We start from the raw sequence: 12365 nt of genomic DNA on the forward strand, positions 1-12365 counted from the left end.
TATTCAAAACTGAGATCTAATTTGCCTGTTCCCCAAACCACTAATCTATTGTTGCCCTGGTTGATGCTACATCAGCAAATAAGACAAACCCTATTCTCTTCAACTCATGTTCAATCCATTAACAAATCCTGTCAACTCAACTTTCAAAACATCCCTGAACCTCACAAAGTTGCACTACCTTCACTGTTTTCATCATGGTCCAAATAACCATCATCTTTCACCTGGATTGTTACAATAGTCTTTTAAGAATAGAAAAGAGTTTCTTTGAGACAAACTGAGGACTATATCCCAGGAGACACCCTCTCATATAACTCCGAGGAACTGCTCTGGAGAAGCATGGTTTTCAGCACAGTTTTATACCTTGTCAGAACAAAAAACATGAAACAAGTCAGGGATACATTCCTTCAAGGTTTCAAGAAAAACAGACCAGCACATACACAGCCAGATAGTATGGCCTTGGCACCTGGGAAGACAGTCTTATCAAAGAAGTACCAGCATTGGCGTCCAGGAAAGGAGGCATTTGAACTTTATTTTTAACATGGACATTCTTTACTTCTGGTCAAGGCACTGTTTTCTTTAATAATTAAAGCAGGTGTACAATGTATGTTTGATGGGCCACAAAGAGGATGTTTTGGTTAGCATAAAATTCATGTTAACTCCGTTACAGTAGCCTTCTAATTGGGGTTCCTGTTTTTATCCTTGCCAGCTGCAGTCTATTCTCTGTTTAGTAGCAAGAGTCATTATTTAAAATATTGAATATGAATCAGTTGATGCCACTTAGTGGCTTCTCTTATCTTTCAAAGTATAATCCAAGTACACATCATGGCTTCCCTGGACCTGCTATCCCTGTGACCTCATTCCCTGCTACTGTCCTTTCCTTACTCAGTTTCATCTAAATAGTTCAAATTGCACAAGATCCCATCTCAAGGCTTTTGGCATTTCTGTGTTTTTTCATGAATTTGGGACATGACTGCTTTGGCTGGCAGGGCTGGGACATCTGGGATAACTGAGACCTCTATCCAGCTATATTCTTTTTATCCTCAAAGAGGCTAGCTTGGCATCCTTCACAGGGTAGCAGAGAGTTTTCCAGCAGCAAGGGCGTGCAACTTCTAATATATTATATACAAGTTTCTGGTTGTATTATGTTTGTTAATGTATCATTGACCAAAGTAAATTCCATGATCAAGCCCAATAATGGTGTGGAAGAGGGTTATAAAAGAACATGGATATGTGGATATAGAATTTAATGGTGACATTACTGTAACTATTTCATTAGTTTCCTGTTTCTGCTGTAATGTTACCACAAACTTAGTGATTTAAAACAACATGAAAGTTATTATCCTATAGTTCTAGAGATCCAAAAGGAGTCTTAGAGGGCTAAAATTCAGGATATCAGAGGTCTGTGCTCCTTCTGGAGGAAGAATCTTTCCAGGGAAGACTCTGTCTCTTGTCTTTTCCAGCTTCTAGAAGCTGCTGGCTTTCATTGGTTTGTGACTTCTTCCTTCATATTCAAAACACGTCACTCCTACCTCTCCTTCTATCGTCATGTCTTGTCTTCTATGAGCCTCCTTCCTCTCTCTTATGAGCACCCTTTGTGCCTACCCAGATAATTCAGAACATTTGCTTTATCTTAAGATGCTTAATGCAATCATATCTGCAAAGTTCCTTTTGCCATATAAAGTAACAGACTCACAAATTCCAGAGGTTAAGGAGTGGATACCTTTGGAGTTCATGATTCAACATACCACACTTATCATGTAATGTATTCTCAGGACCTACAAAGAAATTCTGGCATAGAGTGAGTGCTCCTTAGATGTCTGTTGAATGAAAGAACAAGTTATTGGAATAAATTTGTCTTGAAGACCTTTTTATGTTTATAAGATACCCTAAAGAGACATTATGTATACAAGATAATTCTTTATATCAAATATTATGTGCATAGATTGGGAGTTTGGGACTGACATGTACACACTGCTGTGTTTAAAATAGATAACCAACAAAGACCTACTGTAAAAAAAAAAAAAAACTATAGTGTATACAACAACAATAATATCAATAATATTTAATGAAAAAATATGTGTAGAAGCAAGTCATTTTAAGTATTAAGGATTGACAGAAAAAGAGGAAAGACAGTATCCATGTTTTAATTATTTATTTGTGTTTGCAGGCATATATATATGTGTATTGTAGAGAAATTTGTTGGTTGATAAAGCAAATAATAAAAATTTTGAGTTTTATGCAATAATATAAAAATAATTTCAAATATTACATATTACTAATATGCAAAGTGGTATTCTAAGTATTTTACTTTTATTAACTCATCTGATTTTTGCAACAATATAATGAGGTAGACATTATTAATATCCATCATTTACTAATGAATATACTGGAAAACAAATTGGTTAAATAATTTGCCCAATATGTCATAACTTCTAACTAGGGGTGCATGAATGAAGCCCAGGCAGCTGGTTTCAGATTCAGCTAGCTTAATCATTAAGGAATAGTACCTTTATGAAAACAAAGTTTTATGGAAAATAATGGACGGAAAAAATCACATTTCATTGAGATTATTAGAAAGACTTCTTTAGGTTGGTGTCATTTATATTCAGACATATAATCCAGAGAAAGAAGTATTCCAAGTAGAGAGAATAGCATTGGATGATTCACAGAGGCAGGGAAACTTGGTTTCTCTATGAGAAATAGCAAATATACTTGTTTGTCTGGAGCATCTGGAATATGTTTCCCCGTAGGAGAAATTAGGCTAAGAAGGCAGATCGAGAAGGTGTTATGGAACACCTTGATGAGGTGCCATATCTGCCTTAAATTTGGTAAACAATGGGAAGCCTAACTAGGGGAATAATCTGATTCAACTGGCTTTTCAAAGTTTGATCTCACAATGACATATAGATAGCCTAGAATACTTGATAGTATGCAGGGAGAAAGTGAAGCATTTTGCATGACTCCAGATAAATCACCATTTGTATGAATTAATGAGAATTAGTGGAAAAGGAAAGGGATAGAGAGATGAAAGAAATTTGAATAATTTAGATGCTATAAAATCTGTCAGATTTATGAATTTTCCATCAAGAGTTAAGAAAAATCTAAAGATGCTTGATTTCTTAAGCTTGCATCATTTGGAGAAGTAGTTTTTAAAAAATGTGTTCAATCATTTGAAAATGTTTATCAAGCACCTACTGTGTATCATACACTTTTCCAGTTATTAAAGATTCACTCATGAAAGTACAAAAGCCCTGAAGTGAAAAAGGGGACATATTTAAAGAAATAATTTTAGTGTTATTAAAGTATAATAATAATTATGTTCCCAATATAAGTAGAAGAGTTAAGAAAAAGAGCTAGTTTTTGAGGAAAAAAAGTTATCATTTAATGTTCAGAACCAAGAAAACAAGAAGTTAAAGATATCCAGAAAAAAACTGGAAATATGGATCTATAAGAGAGAAAGAGGTCAGAGTTAAAAATAAAGTCTGGGATACAGACAGTATAGGCTAACTTACAATAAACAAGCCCCACATTTAGTTGCTTCAAATGCTAACTATCTGTTTCTCATGGATGACTTTAGTGTTGGAAATACAACGTTAGAAAGATGGGAGGTGGGTAGGTTTAAGGTAGAATCTGCTCTGAACACTCCTTCAGAGACCTAGGCTATTTTCACCTTGCAGTTCCATCCTCTTCTAGGGCTATGAAACCATCCACTTAAAACAACATAAGTTTAGCAGCCAGGGAAGAAAGAGCCTATGAAAAGTGTATTGGATGTTTTGGGGGATAAGATTGGAATTGGTGTCCATCACTTCCAACATAGCTCCATGGATTTTGACTCAACTTCCTTCAGGAGGCTGGGAAATGCAGTTTAGCTCTGTGCCTAGGAGAAAAAATAACCTATTTGACACAGTAGTGTCTTTGCTGCGGTGGCATTTGCATAGACTGAGAGTTAAAGATGCTAGAAAGAAAAACTGACTGCAGAGGAATATACAATGTTATAGCCTTAGAGAGCCCTACAATTCAGAGAGCTGTATCAGGAACCAACAAAAAGGAAATAAAAGAATAGTCAGAGAGCTGAGAGACATTCAAAATATTACCTATTAAATCAAGGAAGGATACAATTCTAATACTGGACAAAAGTATTAATGATGCACAGACTTAATATAGATGAAAAATGCATGTGGACATTAGATTTGGTAATAAGGAGGACTTTGGTGAACTCCAGAAGATATTTTATAGCAGAATGATGGCACCACAGAAGCAACTGCATTTTGTTCCTATACTATACAAATTGTTGAATTTGTTTGGATGTGATTCATAGTAGTTAGAGAGTTCTCAATTCAAATTAAGATATTTGTTGAAATGATCAATTGCTTTATGCCTCTGTCAGTCTACTGCTATTCAAATTTCCTAGAATCAGCATGAAATTGTATTATTTCCCTTACAAAAAAAGGTTAATAATATTAACCATGTTTTCCAAACAGGGATTGGACCAAAAAAAACCCTTTTACTTACCTCTTTGCAAAAGTGTGAAAATGCAAGAATCAGTTGAATGGTTTCTACCTCCTTTTCACCCTCATCTTTTTTTTTATCAGGAAAGTACCAAGACAGGACAGAGAAAAATGATGGAGCATGATTTTGTTGATGTAACTGTCAAAGGTTTAGTTATCACTAAACCCATCTCTACCTTTATCCTTTCTGTAGTTTGTCTATTTTCTTCAATATATTATCCATTTTTGCTTGATCTAATTCAAATTAGGTTTCTGCCCCTTGAATTGAGTGCTAACACACTTCCAGATTTTCATATTAGAAATCTGGGGAATAAGATCTGTTCTGCAAAATTTCTTTAAAGGTAAAGGAAGCTAAGAAGGGTATCTAGAAGAAATTAAAGGCTTGAGATAAAACATAAAAGAAAACCTGTGAACATGAAGAGATGTTCACATATGTCTGAAGAGTGTAGAAGAATGGCATTCTTTATTGGATGCTCCATTCTCTTGCATTTCAGATGAAAGACTATTTTTGTTTTGTTGTGTTTTATTTAGGTCTTTCCTTCCTTTTACATTGAAGTACTTATGTTTGCAATATGATTATGACAACTGTCACATTACTTCATGTCATTATCTTACATCATGAATCTTGATATATACCTAACAGTTTTGAGGAAAACTTTCTCATAAATCTTATAAACTCATTTGGTGATTTCCAGGTACCATCTAATACTAACATATATATGTACAAATACTTTATCAATTAGTTTGGAAACTGTGGTATTTCACAATGGTAATCTCATTTAAAAAAACAGTTAATTGCCAATACGTTGTCTTCCACTAACACTCCAAAGCATAACAATATAATAATTTGCTTTCAAATTAGCAAAGTTTTTCATTGTTCTATGAGAATATTGTGCACATTTGAAGGAGGTTATACACATGGGAAGCATATTGCTAGGCAATTGACTCAAATTTCTAGAAAGCAGTTTGGCAATATTCCCTAAGAATCTGAAAAGTGTTAAAGGATTTTGACCCAACAATTTCTCTTATAAATTCTGCTAAGGAACATAACTCAAAATAGTGGAGCAAGGCAGAAAAAAGATTAATGTATAAAAATATGCATTGCAAAAGAGTTTATGTTAAAAAGTTTAAATATCCTATATAAGAGAATTGGTTTAAAATATGCTATATCCATCAAATGTTATTTAACAATCAAATGATATCCAGAAGTTTTTATAGCATAAAAATATATGTGCAAAATTTCAAGTATAAAAAGTTATCACCAAAATGATTTGCACATTATAATATGTTAAAATATACATTAATAAGGGATTTGAGAGAAGCAGACCAAAATGTACGTTTTGATTTTTCTTCTTAAAAAATTGTTCTCAAACATATGAGAGTCAAAATGTAATGTAATGAATTGACCTTATATCTGCCAAATTGTTGCAATGTTTCAGAGAATAATATCAGATAAAACTGGAGAATCACTTGGGAAACAACAAATTTGAAGGGAAAAAAATTCTATCAGTTAATACAGTTATTTTCCCAGTTGATGATACAGAAATGAAATTAACTTTCCAACTCAGCATAATTGAATAAACTGAACATCACAGAACCTCAAGAGTGGAAAGATGACTGGAGATGTCATTCATTCCATCCCTTGCTATCTATAAACTGCCCCCAGAAAAATGAGAATGTATTCTATTTCTTATTATAATTCTCCAGCAAAAGCATTGCTATAACTTCCTACTTTGAATATGCTTATTCAATATTTCAAAGTTCTTTTAAGGAAAAATTTTTTTCTTAAAAACCCAAGGTAAAAAAATAAATGACTTTCATAATGGAGATTTAAGTTTCTAATCATCACTGAATTTTTACATTCTTATTGATCACTATTTAGTCATTTTCTAGTTTTCTACTTTATTTAAAACAGTTTTACATCCTTCAACTTTCCCTGATATATGTTATTTGTCAGTCCATTAATTACTTCTGAGCTATTTTCTGACGAGTCTCCAGTTCCTCTGCTTGTCAATTAATTTGTGTAGCAGAGAACTAGTCAGATCCTAATTCCTTACTTCATAAATTCTAGGAATCACTTTAATTTTTACTGTACTGCTCAAACTAAAATTTGTATGAGTTAATTATAATTATGGTTAACATTTTGTTACTTAAAAGTTCAATACTGGAGCCTGAACCAAGATGGCGGAGTAGAAGGACGTGCTCTCACTCCCTCTTGTGAGAACACCAGAATCACAACCGGCTGCTGGACAATCATCGAGAGGAAGACACTGGAACTCACCAAAAAAGATACCCCACATCCAAAGACAAAGGAGAAGCCACAATGAGATGGTAGAAGGGGTGCAATCACAGTAAAATCAAATCCCATAACTGCTGGGTGGGTGACTCACAGACTGGAGAACACTTATACCACAGAAGTCCACCCACTGGAGTGAAGGTTCTGAGCCCCACGTCAGGGCTCCCAACCTGGGGGTCTGGCAACGGTAGGAGGAATTCCTAGAGAATCAGACTTTGAAGGCTAGTGGGATTTGACTGCAGACCTTCAACAGGACTGGGGGAAACAGAGACTCCACTCTTGGAGGGCACACACAAAGTAGTGTGCACATCAGGACCCAAAGGAAGGAGCAGTGACCTCAGGGGAGACTGAACCAGACCTACCTTCTAGTGTTGGAGGGTCTCCTGCAGAGGCAGGGGGTGGCTGTGGCTCACTGTGGGGACAAGGACACTGGCAGCAGAAGTTCTGGGAAGTACTCCTTGGAGTGAGCCCCCCCAGAGTCTGCCATTAGCCCCACTAAAGAGCCAAGGTAGGCGCCAGTGTTGGGTTGCCTCAGGCCAAACAACCAACAGGGAGGACACTCAGCCTCACCCATCAGCAGTCAAGCAGATTAAAGTTTTACTGAGCTCTGCCCACCAGAGCAACAGTCAGCTCTACACACCACGAGTCCTTCCCATCAGGAAACTTGCACAAGCCTCTAAGATAGCCTCATCCAACAGAAGGCAGACAGCAGAAGCAAGAAGAACTACAATCCTGCAGCCTGTGGAACAAAAACCACATTCACAGAAAGACAGACAAGATGAAAAGGCAGAGGGCTATGTACCAGATGAAGGAACAAGATAAAACCCCAGAAAAACAACTAAATGAAGTGGAGATAGGCAACCTTCCAGAAAAAGAATTCAGAATAATGAAGTGAAGATGATCCAGGACCTCAGAAGAAGAATGGAGGCAAAGATCGAGAAGAGGCAAGAAATGTTTAACAAAGACCTAGATGTACAGAGATGAACAATGCAATAACTGAAATGAAAACTACACTAGAAGGAATCAATAGTAGAATAACTGAGGAAGAAGAACGGATAAGTGACCTCGAAGACAGAATGGCGGAATTCACTGCTGCAGAACAGAATAAAGAAAAAAGAATGAAAAGAAATGAAGACAGCCTAAGAGACCTCTGGGACAACATTAAACTCAACAACATTCACATTATAGGGGTCCCAGAAGGAGAAGAGAAAGAGAAAGACCAGAGAAAATATTTGAAGAGATTATAATCAAAAACTTCTTAACATGGGAAAGGAAATAGCCACCCAAGTCCAGGAAGTGCAGAGAGGCCCATACACGATAAACCCAAGGAGAAACACGTTAAGACACATAGTAATCAAACTGGCAAATATTAAAGACAAAGAAAAATTATTGAAAGCAGCAAGGGAAAAATGAAATAATAACATACAAGGGAATCCCCATAAGTTTAACAGTTGATCTTACAGCAGAAACTCTGCAAGCCAGAAGGGAGTGGCAGGACATATTTAAGTGATGAAAGGGAAAAAACTACAACCAAGATTACTCTACCCAGCAAGGATCTCATTCAGATTAAATGGAGAAATTAAAACCTTTACAGACAAGCAAAATCTAAGAGAATTCAGCACCACCAAACAAGTTTTACAACAAATGCTAAAGGAACTTCTCTAGGCAAGAAACACAAGAGAAGGAAGAGATCTCCAATAATAGACCCAAAACAATTCAGAAAATGGTAATAGTAACATATATATCGATAATTACCTTAAATGTAAATGGATTAAATGCTCCAACCAAAAGACAAAGACTGGTTGAATGGACAAAAAAACAAGACCCATATATATGCTGTCTACAAGAGACCTACTTCAGAACTAGGGACACATAGACTGAAAGTGAAGGGATGGAAAAAGATATTCCATGCAAATGGAAATAAAAAGAAAGTTGGAGAAGCAATACTCATATCAGATAAAATAGATTTTAAACTAAAGAATGTTACAAGAGACAAGAAACGACACTACATACTGATCAAGGGATCAATCTAAGAAGAAGATATAAGAATTATAAATATATATGCACCCAACTTAGGAGCACCTCAATACATAAGGCAACTGTTAACCACTATAAAAGAGGAAATCGACAGTAACACAATAATAGTGGGGGACTTTAACACCTCACTTACACCAATGGACAGATCATCCAAACAGAAAATTAATAAGGAAACCGAAGCTTTAAATGACACAATAGAACAGATAGATTTAGTTGATATTTATAGAATATTCCATCCAAAAACAGCAGATAACACTTTCTTCTCAGGTGCGCATGGAACATTCTCCAGGATCACATCTTGGGTCACAAATCAAGCCTCAGTAAATTTAAGAAAATTGAAATCATATCAAGCATCTTTTCTGACCACAATGCTATGAGATTAGAAATGAATCAGAGGGAAAAAAACGTAAAAAACACAAACACATGGAGGCTAAACAATACGTTACTAAATAACCAAGAAATCACTGAAGAAATCAAAGTGGAAATCAAAAAATACCCAGAGACAAATGACAATGAAAACACGACGATCCAAAACCTATGGGATGCAGCAAAAGCAGTTCTAAGAGGGAAGTTTATAGCTATACAAGCCTACCTCAAGAAACAAGAAAAATCTCAAATAAACAATCTAACGTTACACCTAAAGGAACTAGAGAAAGAAGAACAAACAAAACCCAAAGTTAGCAGAAGGAAAGAAATCATAAAGATCAGAGCAGAAATAAATGAAATAGAAACAAAGAAAACAATAGCAAGAATCAATAAAACTAAAAGCTGGTTCTTTGAGAAGATAAACAAAATTGATAAACCATTAGCCAGACTCATCAAGAAAAAGAGTTAGAGGACTCAAATCAATGAAATTAGAAATGAAAAAGGAGAAGTTACAACAGACACCGCAGAAATACAAAGCATCCTAAGAGACTACTACAAGCAACCTTCTGCCAATAAAATGGACAACCTGGAAAAAATGGACACATTCTTAGAAAGGTATAACCTTCCATGACTGAACCAGGAAGAAGTAGAAAATATGAACAGACCAATCACAAGTAATGAAATTGAAACTCTGATAAAAAATCTTCCAACAAACAAAAGTCCAGGACTAGGTGGCTTCACAGATGAATTCTATCAAACATTTAGAGAAGAGCTAACACCCATCCTTCTCAAACTCTTCCAAAAAATTGTGGAGGAAGGAACACTCCCAAACTGTTTCTATGAGGCCACCATCACCCTGATAACAAAACCAGAAAAAGACACTACAAAAAAAGAAAATTCCAGACCAATATCACGGATGAATATAGATGCAAAAATCCTCAACAAAATACTAGCAAACAGAACCCAAAAACACATTAAAAGGATCATACACCATGATCAAGTGGGATTTATCCCAGGGATGCAAGGATTCTTCAAAATACGCAAATCAATCAATGTGATACACCATATTAACAAACTGAAGAATGAAAACCATATGATCATCTCAATAGATGCAGAAAAAGCTTTTGACAAAATTCAACACCTGTTTATGATAAAAACTCTCCAGAAAGTGGGCATAGAGGGAACCTACCTCAACATAATAAAGGCCATATACGACAAACCCACAGCAAACATCATTCTCAATGGTGAAAAACTGAAAGCATTTCCTCTAAGATCAGGAACAAGACAAGGATGTCCACTCTCACCACTATTATTCAACATAGTTTTGGAAGTCCTAGCCATGGCAATCAGAGAAGAAAAAGAAATAAGAGGAATACAAATTGAAAAAGAAGAAGTAAAACAGTCATTGTTTGCAGATGACATGATACTATACATAGAGAATCCTAAGGATGCCACAAGAAGACTCCTAGAGCTAATCAATGAACTTGGTAAAGTTGCAGGATACAAAATTAATGCACAGAAATCTCTTGCATTCCTATAAACTAATGATGAAAAATCTGAAAGAGAAATTATAGAAACACTCCCACTTATCATTGCAACAAAAAGAGTAAAATACCTAGGAATAAACCTACCTAGGGAGACAAAAGACCTGTATGCAGAAAACTATAAGACACTGATGAAAGAAATTAAAGATGATACCAACAGATGGAGAGATACACCATGTTCTTGGATTGGAAGAATCAATATTGTGAAAAAGACTATACTACCCAAAGCAATCTACAGATTCAATGCAATCCCTATCAAATTACCAATGGCATTTTGTACGGAACTAGAACAAATCATCTTAAAATTTGTATGGAGACACAAAAGACCCCGAATAGCCAAAGCAGTCTTCAGGGAAAAAAACGGAGCTGGAGGAATCAGACTCCCTGACCTCAGACTATACTACAAAGCTACAGTAATCAAGACAATATGGTACTGGCACAAAAACAGAAACATAGATCAATGGAACAAGATAGAAAGCCCAGAGATAAACCCACACACCTATGGTCAACTAATCTATGACAAAGGAGGCAAGGATATACAATGGAGAAAAGACAGTGTCTTCAATAAGTGGTGCTGGGAAAACTGGACAGCTACATGGAACAGAATGAAATTAGAACACTCTATAACACCATACACAAAAATAAACTCAAAATGGATTAGAGACCCAAATGTAAGACCGGACACTATAAAACTCTTAGAGGAAAACATAGGAAGAACACTCTTTGACATAAATCACAGCAAGATCTTTTTTGATCCACCTTTGTAGAGTAATGGAAATAAAAACAAAAATAAACAAATTGGACCTAATGAAACTTGAAAGCTTTTGCATAACAAACGAAACCATAAACAAGAAAAAAAGACAACCCTCAGAATGGGAGAAAATATTTACAAACGAATCATTGGACAAAGGATTAATCTCCAAAATATATAAACAGCTCATGCAGCTCAATATTAAAGAAACAAACAACCCAATCCAAAAATGGGCAGAAGACCTAAATAGACATTTCTCCAAAGAAGACATACAGATGGCCAAGAAGCACATGAAAAGATGTTCAACATCACTAATTATTAGAGAAATGAAATCATAACTACAATGAGGTATCACCTCACACCAGTTACAACGGGCATCATCAGAATTTCTACAGGCAACAAATGCTGGAGAGGGTGTGGAGAAAAGGGAACCCTCTTGCACTGCTGGTGGGAATGTAAATTGATACAGCCACTATAGAGAACAGTATGGAGGTTCCTTAAAAAACTAAAAATAGAATTACCATATGATCCAGCAATCCCACTACTGGGCATATACCCAGAAAAAACCATAATTCAAAAAGACACGTGCACCCCAATGTTCATTGCAGCACTATTTACAATAGCCAGGTCATGGAAGCAACCTAAATGCCCATTGACAGATGAACGGATAAAGAAGATATGGTACATATACACAGTGGAATATTACTGAGCCATAAAAGAACGAAATTGGGTCATTTGTTGAGACATGGATGGATCTAGAGACTGTCATACAGAGTGAAGTAAGTCAGAAAGGGAAAAACAAATATCGTATATTAACGCATATATATGGAACCTAGAAAAATGGTACAGATGAACTGGTTTGT

This window comes from Eschrichtius robustus, chromosome 10 (genome assembly GCF_028021215.1).
Source record: "Eschrichtius robustus isolate mEscRob2 chromosome 10, mEscRob2.pri, whole genome shotgun sequence".
Taxonomy (NCBI): Eukaryota; Metazoa; Chordata; class Mammalia; order Artiodactyla; family Eschrichtiidae; genus Eschrichtius; species Eschrichtius robustus.